General features: G+C 40.5%; 1 protein-coding gene across 5 annotated transcripts in view; it reads left to right on the top strand.

Annotated features, from left to right (window-relative positions):
• plcb1l (phospholipase C beta 1-like) overlaps positions 1-10,000 on the top strand; it is a 140,993-nt gene that overhangs the window by 19,610 nt on the left and 111,383 nt on the right. The gene's annotated exons all lie outside the window — the stretch shown is intronic.

Below are 10,000 nucleotides of genomic sequence, written 5' to 3'. Positions count from 1 at the left end.
ATCTCTGCACTACAGGAACTGTTGTTTAAATACAGGGATATTATGTTTGCAGAGGTGGACAGGAATGTGAAGTGTGTGATGGGTTTTGAATGTCAATGTATCCCTATCCCCCTGGCTGTTATGATTTGACTAAAGCATTTGCATGAGTTTATAGGGCTGTGATGCGTCCCTTTGCTCTGTGCAGGATGGACTCTCACTAGGGGAATTCAGCAGAAACTATTAAAAAACTAGTTTGCAAAGTCTGAAGGCCTGCTGTTGTGATGCCGCTCGAGTCAATCTTTCCTGTGAGTCTCTTATTATGGTGCAGGTGCATGTCACCTTATGATGGTGCACCAGTACCTTATCTAAAGGGGGCTTTCTTGTACAATAAGGGTGCATTGGTACATTCAAATACTGGCCATTCTTTAGGGGTTAAAAAGGCACAAAGATGTACTTGCGAGTTAAATATCAACTTTGTTTCAGGTGTTTCTCCTAAAATTCCTTTGGTGAAATGGCACAATCAATTTGAATAGCATAGCAGTAATTTGGTGTTGAACATACCGTTTGAGCTCATTTGATTGCAGATTTTGGTATCCTGAAAAATCTGAAAACAGTTTACAATTATTGATTTAATAAAAAAAAATGTTTTGAGGTTTTAACATGTGATGTGTGCTGTTTTGAGTCAAATTGTAATTTTCCCTTCTGGAATTAATAAAGTTGTAAGCTAAACTAAACTAAACTAAATTCAAATATCAGACGCTTTTACCCAAACTGACTTACAAATGAATTCTGACCCGTAATTCAATCCTTGGCCAGAGGAGAACTGAGCAACTGAGTCTGGATTCTTTTTATAACAGAAATGATTCAACACCGAACTGACCTCAGTTGAACAATGACACTGAGCTGCTTTACCGCAGTATTGATCTCTGTTTGCTTCATTGAATCGTTATTAAGGAATTGATGAACCTTCATTTTTGAGTGAAATATCCATTTAAGGAAATTCTAAAAGATTCTAGCAGAATCACATGAGATATGGTGTGTGTGTTGTAAACCATGACCTAATTCTCCTACCGTTGCTTATAGTTGCCAGTAGTTCAAACCCTGTTTCTGCCCAGCACTGCACTTTTATCTGATTGTCCTGGCAGGCACCTCGGCCCCTTTGTCAGCGTTATCACAGCTGGCAAAGTGTAAATCTTCAGCCAATCTACTGAAATTGAAAATGTGCTCTTTGCCAAGTTGAAATGGCTCTGTTTATCCAGTGAATGAAAATGAGGATAGTTGTTATAATGAGAGACTCTGGAGGTAGGGGATGCAACATTGACTGTCACCCACTGGCAATTCTTGAAAACCTCTGCCATGGAGATGTTAAGAAACAAGACATATCCTGCTTAAGATTCCTCGTGGTCTTGTAGCTGTACCAGAGCACATTGGTGTTCCAGCCAACCAAATGCGAAGATTTAATTTGATTTGTTCGATTCAGTATGAAGTCTGTGGTTAGCTAGAAAGACTGATAAGCATTTAATTGAGAGATAGATGATTTTATAAACTAACAGCTGTTGAACAAACAACTACAGCATCCTAAAAATGTGTGAAAGCATCTCTGTGTAGGAACAGCAGAAACTGTGATATATAGTTGTTTGTGATATACAGTAGTTAAATGGACTGGTAAATGGACTGCATTTATATAGCGCTTTATCCAAAGCGCTTTACATTTTTGCCTCACATTCACCCATTTATACACCGACGGCGATGTCAGCCATGTAAGGCGCCATCCAGCTCGTCGGGAGCAGCTGGGGTTAGGTGTCTTCCTCATGGACACCTCGACACTTGGTCAGGTGGAACCGGGGATTGAACCACCAACCTTCTGGTTTGTAGACAACCTACATGAACCACTGAGCCACTGCCGCCCCAGTAGTTTGTGATATACAGTAGTTTGGGACAGTAGTCTGTGATATACAGTAGTTTGGCACAGTAGTTTGTGATATACAGTAGTTTGTGATATACAGTAGTTTGTGATATACAGTAGTTTGTGATATACAGTAGTTGAGGACAGTAGTTTGTGATATACTGTAGTTTGGGACAGTAGTTTGTGATATACAGTAGTTTGGGACAGTAGTTTGTGATATACAGTAGTTTGGGACAGTAGTTTGTGATATACAGTATTTTGTGAAATACTGTAGTTTGGGACAGTAGTTTGTGATATACTGTAGTTTGGGACAGTAGTTTGCGATATACAGTAGTTTGTGATATACAGTAGTTTGGTACAGTAGTTTGTGATATACAGTAGTTTGGTACAGTAGTTTGTGATATACAGTAGTTTGGTACAGTAGTTTGTTATATACAGTAGTTTGTGATATACAGTAGTTTGGGACAGTAGTTTGTGATATACAGTAGTTTGGGACAGTAGTTTGTGAAATACAGTAGTTTGTGATATACAGTAGTTTGTGATATACAGTAGTTTGTGATATACAGTAGTTTGGTACAGTAGTTTGGTACAGTAGTTTGTGATATACAGTAGTTCGTGATATACAGTAGTTTGTGATATACAGTAGTTTGGTACAGTGGTTTGTGATATACAGTAGTTTGGTACAATAGTTTGTGATATACAGTAGTTTGGGACAGTAGTTTGTGATATACAGTAGTTTGTGATATACAGTAGTTTGTGATATACAGTAGTTTGTGATATACAGTAGTTTGGTACAGTAGTTTGTGATATACAGTAGTTTGGTACAGTAGTTTGGTACAATAGTTTGTGATATACAGTAGTTTGTGATATACAGTAGTTTGGTACAGTAGTTTGTGATATACAGTAGGTTGTGATATACAGTAGTTTGTGATATACTGTAGTTTGGGACAGTAGTTTGTGATATACAGTAGTTTGGTACAGTAGTTTGGTACAGTAGTTTGTGATATACAGTAGTTTGTGATATACAGTAGTTTGGTACAGTAGTTTGTGATATACAGTAGGTTGTGATATACAGTAGTTTGTGATATACTGTAGTTTGGGACAGTAGTTTGTGATATACAGTAGTTTGTGATATACAGTAGTTTGGTACAGTAGTTTGTGATATACAGTAGTTTGTGATATACAGTAGTTTGGTTCAGTAGTTTGTGATATACAGTAGTTTGGTACAGTAGTTTGGTACAATAGTTTGTGATATACAGTAGTTTGTGAGGTACAGTAGTTTGTGAGGTACAGTAGTTTGGTACAGTAGTTTGGTACAGTAGTTTGTTATATACAGTAGTTTGTACCGTAGTTTGGTACAGAAGTTTGTTATATACAGTAGTTTGGTACAGTAGTTTGTGCTATACCATAGTTTGTTAGGTACAGTAGTTTGGTACAGTAGTTTGTTATATACAGTAGTTTGGTACAGTAGTTTGTGCTATACAGTAGTTTGGTACAGTAGTTTGTTATATACAGTAGTTTGGTACAGTAGTTTGGTACAGTAGTTTGTTATATACAGTAGTTTGGTACAGTAGTTTGTTATATACAGTAGTTTGGTACAGTAGTTTGTGCTATACAGTAGTTTGGTACAGAAGTTTGTTATATACAGTAGTTTGGTACAGTAATTTGTTATATACAGTAGTTTGTGAGGTACAGTAGTTTAGTACAGTAGTTTGTGAGGTACAGTAGTTTGTGCTATACCATAGTTTGTTAGGTACAGTAGTTTGGTACAGTAGTTTGTTATATACAGTAGTTTGGTAAAGTAGTTTGTGCTATACAGTAGTTTGGTACAGTAGTTTGGTACAGTAGTTTGTTATATACAGTAGTTTGTGCACTTCATGTTCACTGCACTTCTGCTCAATGAATCCGAGGCGTACTGTGAGAAGGTCAGACTCAGATCCGCTCACAGCATTTGGCAGATCTCTCTCTCTCTCTCTCTCTCTCTCTCTCTCTCTCTCTCTCTCTCTCTCTCTCTCTCTCTCTCTCTCTCTCTCTCTCCAAGAAGAAAAGGTCCGTTCACAAAACAGGGTCTTTGGAAGAGTCCGGAAGAGATCAGTTCACCTACAGCTGCCAAACACGATATACAATTACACAGAGCCAATTGCTAATTTTAGTACAATACTGCCAAGCATTGAATGCAGGAGCCAGAGATCTCCTAAATGGAAAAATCACATTAGAAAAACATTTGCATTTAGACGTTTGTTATTTCAAACTTGCATGAAAAAAACAAACTACTACTGCCTTCTTTTCTGTGCCGTAAGATCAACCCTTGGGCATCTGCATTATTAAAGGTTTTCTGCAAAATTATTCTTATTTGAATAGATTCAAATCAGAGAACTGTACAGTAGCAGCGCGGCTGTCACTCCTCGGGGTTGATTTGCATGTCACACTGAACAGGCCGTTGACTCAAAGCATGAGATCTAATAATAACTGAATGGGCATTACATCTTTATGACAGTTTTGAAATTGGCCTGATTTTGAGAATTTTTTGTGTCTTCTGGTGGTTAACACTTTGTGAAGCTGCACTGACCCTTGATGCTTCTGCCCGCTCAGCTCAGAGATGTCAAGAGAGACTGGACAGTCCTGAAGGAAGTGTGTGTCCGACTCTTGCAGATGAAGCAGTGCGTCAGAGCTCTCAACTCACTCATCGCACACACACACGCACGCACACATGCACGCGCGCGCGCACACACACACACACACACACACACACACACACATACACACTGCCCCTGCCCCTAAACCTACCCATCACACACACACACACACACACACACACACACACACACACACACACACACACACACACACACACACACACACACACACACACACACACACACACACACACACACACTGCCCCTGCCCCTGCCCCTGCCCCTACCCCTACCCATCACACACACACACACACACACACACTGCCCCTGCCCCTAAACCTACCCATCACAGGAAACATTCTGCATTTTTACTTTCTCAAAAAAACTCCTTCTGTGTGATTTATAAGATGTTTTCCTCATGGGGACCAAAAAATGACCCACAAGGACAAGGATTTCGGATATTGCCATCTTTGTGGGGACATTAATGTTCCGCATAACATAGGGATTACACGGCCACACACACACTCTCTCTCACACACAAGCGGCTCTAAAAGGAAACCGTGTCATTGTTCAGCTGAATTCAGATCAGTGTTGCTTCAGTTCTGCTGTGATTAATAATTTTATGCCAGGCCAATATGGATCATTAGGTTTTAAATATGAAAGGTTATTTTTTTAATTAAACTTATAAGAACATTCAAAATAGTTTTGTTTAACTAAAACATTGTTTCTTGATGTTTCATGTTCTGTATTTTCCGAACTCTCCACCACATCTGTCACGCTAGGAAGAACGCATCTTACATAGAAATGATTATTATCTTACAAAATACTGTAACTGTTAAAGAGTAAACCACTGACCTTTGACCCTTGGATGTGTTCTAACCCTATTTAAAAGGTCTCTAAATCTAGCTCTCCTTCCTTCAAAGGTCTTTAATGGCCAGGTACAGCGGTCACAGTGTTAAGATCTGAACACCACAGACACTTCATTCATCCACACTTCAAAATCTGACAGATTATTTTTGATTAAAAGATTTTGTAGAAAATACACTTTTGATTTTGCATTTATCAGAAAGTGTAAAGTTTTCCTTTTCTGTTACCTGAAAACCGTTTGCGGTAAAGAGGGATTTCTAACCCACGAGGTAAGGGCAGGAGCTTCGACCCTCTATTGTCACATGAGTTGGACAGAAGCTAGTCTGAGATTACGCCGTGTCCATGTTTGAGCTTTTATGATTCAGTTTTAACCCTGATGGCTGAGGATAGTTTTTGGTTTTTCCTTTTCCCTGGATCCTCTTCTTTTGCTCCATTTCTGCTTTATCTTTTAAGTGTGTCAGAGATGTAGGTCACACATCTTTTTTTTTCTCGTGAGCAGTCAATTCAATTTGGAGAACGATAAGAGGCTATCAAATTTAAACAGCAAGCAGGTGCTTTGGGGCCAGCCGCTGACACGTCATCCTTAAAATACAGGCCCTCAGCGTCAGCGTTCCTCGAGAGAGAGACAGAAGAAAAAGAACCATAGCAGCCATTCAGTCCGTTACTAAAGGAGCAAACAAACAGACGGAAGAGCGAATGCTTATGAAGCCCATCTGCAGAAATAGCCCGTTCTGAAGTTCTCCAAGACGCCTGAGACAGCCAATCCACAGCGACAGAACTGGGAAGAGCTCAGACACTTTTACACAAATGCTTTCAAACATAGTGCCATCAACAACTTTAATTCATCAACTGACTTCTGTTAACTAAATGAAATCAATGAAATCACCATTGGGAACACTTTTTTCAAAATATTATAGACACCTCCAGAATTGCGAATTATAAAAGGATTGTAAGAGATAAAATATCTTATTCTTTTATTCAAATGATTGTCCTGTTGAAAAGTTTCTTCATATTGTGTTTCCTCTTTTGCAATCGTTGTGTTTGAGACTCAATCCTGTGAAGTCTGGATCTGCTCATGTTTGGAAGTGCTAAAGATCCTGACCTGCATGGATTTTTCCCAAACAGATCACAGATAGTTTAATCTGAGGTTGGATCTCTAAAGGTTCCAGTGTTGAGTTAACAAAGGCAGCACTAATAGAGTGGTTCTCTGTTACTGAGAGAACATGACCCTGAGATTCGCAGGGTTATTCTGAAGCTGAGCGGGGGGGTAAGCGGCTGCCTGTCATACCGAGACTGATATAGACCCTGAGTCAGCCGTGTCTGCCACGGTCTTACCGAAGCTCTGACTTCCACACACACAAGGCGGGCTAAGCGCTTGTGTTAGTTAACATTAGCATCACAGGATAGTGTTCGTTGGCTAACGAGAACATGGTTTTAAATAGATGCAGACTGACCTTGATATGGCAGGTAATGATGCGGTGACGTGTGTTGTTGGACAGGGTGTGTGTTGTTCGATAGAGTGTGTTGTTGGACAGGGTGTGTGTTGTTCGACAGGGTGTGTGTCTGCTGCTCGCACTTTCCTCTTCCGGACCGCAGGAGACACCCTTCAGCATGGCTAACGGAAGGGATATCAGCAGCTCGTATGCACAGATGTTAGTCTGAGCTGTGCACTTCTGTTTAACTCTCACTCTTTATATGGTATATGTGGCGAGGTGGACGAGCGAGAGACATGGGAGAAGCGAGCGAGACCGGGCGTGATGGAGAATGAGCGTCACCTGCGAGCCACACCGGTCTCGAGTCCTCTCATGAGGGAGCTCGGAGGCATATAAGGAGAGCAACACCAGTCAAGGATGAGAGAGGACCAGGCCTGGACTTTTATGTTGTGTTTTGTTTATGTTTTATTATGTGTGTGCAGGCAGTCGTCCGTGAGGGGCTGCCCGCATTACTTTTGTTTTGTTTTTTTATTTATTAAAGTCTTTCGCCGGTTCCCGTCTCCTTTCCTTCCCGTATTTATGAACTATGTTACAGTATTTATAGCCCTGAGGGCAGAGGTTTCCAAATAAGTATATATATCTAACCCTTCTAGTGCGCACTAGAGATGGCTCAATACCAAAATTTTGGCTTCGGTACTGTACCAAAATATAATACCGAAGTACTGATATTAAAACGATACCATACAGGGTCTAAATTTTGGTGCGGGTATTGTGCATCATTTTACGCACTCTCAAAATTTTGGGGTTTATGAAGCGGGAAATGTTTATTATAAAATTTATCAACAAAGATTATCACATCCAATCTGTCATTTGGAAACTTTTTGTGAACAGTAATTTCAGCAATACTCAAATAATCAATCAATCAATCAATCAATCAGTCAACTTTATTTATATCGCGTGTGGGTTAGGGTTAGGTCAGAGCAGCTTCAGTGTTAAACAGGACAATACTGCAGCAGAATTAGATTTGGCTGTACAGTCGTTCTGGAGTAAACAGTGATGTTATCAGCTTATTTTAATTTATCAGAGAGAGACAATGTTGGCAGATCAGTATTATAGTTTAAAGAATTAAATAAGACCTCATTCATTAATGTTATTGTACATTTAGTTGCATAAATTAGAAGTGTCAACTCAAGCCAAAGGCGACAGTGGCAAGGAACCAAAACTTGACAGTCCTTTTTGTCTTTAGCCCAGGCAAGACACTTCTGATGCTTCTGTTGATCAAGAGTGGCTCGACTCCAGGAATGTGAAGCTGAAGCCCATGTCTCGCATACGTCTGTGCGCAGTGATTGTTAAAGCACTGACTCCAGCTGCAGTCCACTCTTTGTGAATCTCCTCCTCATTTTTGAATGGGTTTTGTTTCCCAATCCTCTCCAGGGTGCGGTTATCTCTATTGCTTCTACACTTTTTTCTACCACATCTTTTCCTTCCCTTCGCCTCTCTATTAATGTGCTTGGACACAGATCTCTGTGAACAGCCAGCCTCTTTTGCAGTGACCTTTAGTGTCTCGCCCTCCGTGTGTAAGGTGTCAATGGTCGTCTTTTGGAGAACTGTCGAGTCAGCGGTCTTCCCCATGATAGTGTCGCCGACAGAACGAGACTGAGAGGCCATTAAAGGCCTTTATATGTGTTTGAGTTCATTAGCTGATTAGAGTGTGGCACCAGGAGTCTTCAATGTTCAACCTTTACACAATATTATAATTTTCTGAAATACTGAATTTGGGATTTTCCTTAGTTGTCAATTATAATCATCAACATTAAACAAAATAAACATTTGAAATATATCAGTCTGTGTGTAATGAATTAATATGTTATACACGTTTCACCCTTTGAATGGAATAAGTGAAATAAATCAACTTTTTGATGATATTCTAATTATATGACCGGCACCTGTGTGTCCAGTGTTCTCTCTGTATCCCTATGAATAAACAGATGCTCGTCTTTAAAAACAGATGCAAAAGCAAAATAAGTTTAGTCTGACCTCTGACTCGCCTGTAGTCCATCAACAGGAGTTCAAGGGTCACGGAGGGAGGGACTGGATTTGACAGCATCTGGTCGGTTTTGAAGACATACAGGAAGTGTTTCTTTGAGACATGTTGAAGTAAATGAGATACACTTGAGCAGAACCGGATATTCCCCTCTATGTCGGATTCACCCAAATGTCACCTAAACATAAGATAGGCTCTTCCTCTCGGAGTATCAGTATAATATGTAACTATGCTGAGAGTGAAAGATCTGGTTACACATTACACCAAACCACATGCGCTTATATGCAATTTATAAAGGCAAGTTGTGCGTATGTCTTCATGTGTATTAATCTACTGCTTTCTAGCGATGGTGCAGCTTTATAGATCTGCTGAGGTGGGAATGGAGCCAGAATGACTGAGTAATATGAGGGTTAGGGATGATTAATATAACATGCAGGAGAACAGCGGTTTATGGCACTGGAAAGGTTGTTCGTTTTTTTGTATTAATGAAAGAATTATGAAAGTACAGGGAAAGTGGAGGGAGGTGTATGGGTGCATAATGTCCCCAAACTAAACCGCCCTCGTGTTGGTTTCAGAGACACCACAGCCCCATTCCTCTGAATAGATAATGGTCCGCCGTAGAGTTATCTGTGTTTGAACTGCAGTGGCCCTGTGGTGTGAGGGCACAGGTAGAGATGATTGTCCTCTCTCTCTCTCTCTCTCTCTCTCTCTCTCTCTTTCTCTCTCTCTCTCTCTCTCTCTCTCTCTCTCTCTCTCTCTCTCCTCGCGAAGTGGCTTCACACAGCGCTGGGGCTTTTCAAACACACTTCAAAGCAGAACCTTTACACTGAGACTGGAGATGCTGACCTTTGACTCGCTACACCTCCCACTGCACACACACTGCTCGTTGATGGAAAGAGAGTAACCCTTCGCTTTAAACACACGGAAGGGCGATTATAGCGGCCGTGTGTCATTGTGTCCTGTAGAGCATCACTCGCACTCCTTCATGAAACACTTTATTTAAATGTTTGTCTCACTCTTTTAAACACTTCTCAGAGACACAAGCACAAAATGTTCTGAACGTGATGCAGTTGATGTTTTAGAGATCAATCTAACCAGCTTTAGAGAGGGTTAGGGTTAGGCTGTCATCGCATCT

The sequence above is a fragment of the Pseudorasbora parva genome, chromosome 15 (assembly GCF_024679245.1).
Source record: "Pseudorasbora parva isolate DD20220531a chromosome 15, ASM2467924v1, whole genome shotgun sequence".
In the NCBI taxonomy this organism is placed as follows: domain Eukaryota; kingdom Metazoa; phylum Chordata; class Actinopteri; order Cypriniformes; family Gobionidae; genus Pseudorasbora; species Pseudorasbora parva.
Note: the sequence above shows the minus strand (reverse complement) of the source record. Positions and strands in the feature narration are given on the sequence as shown.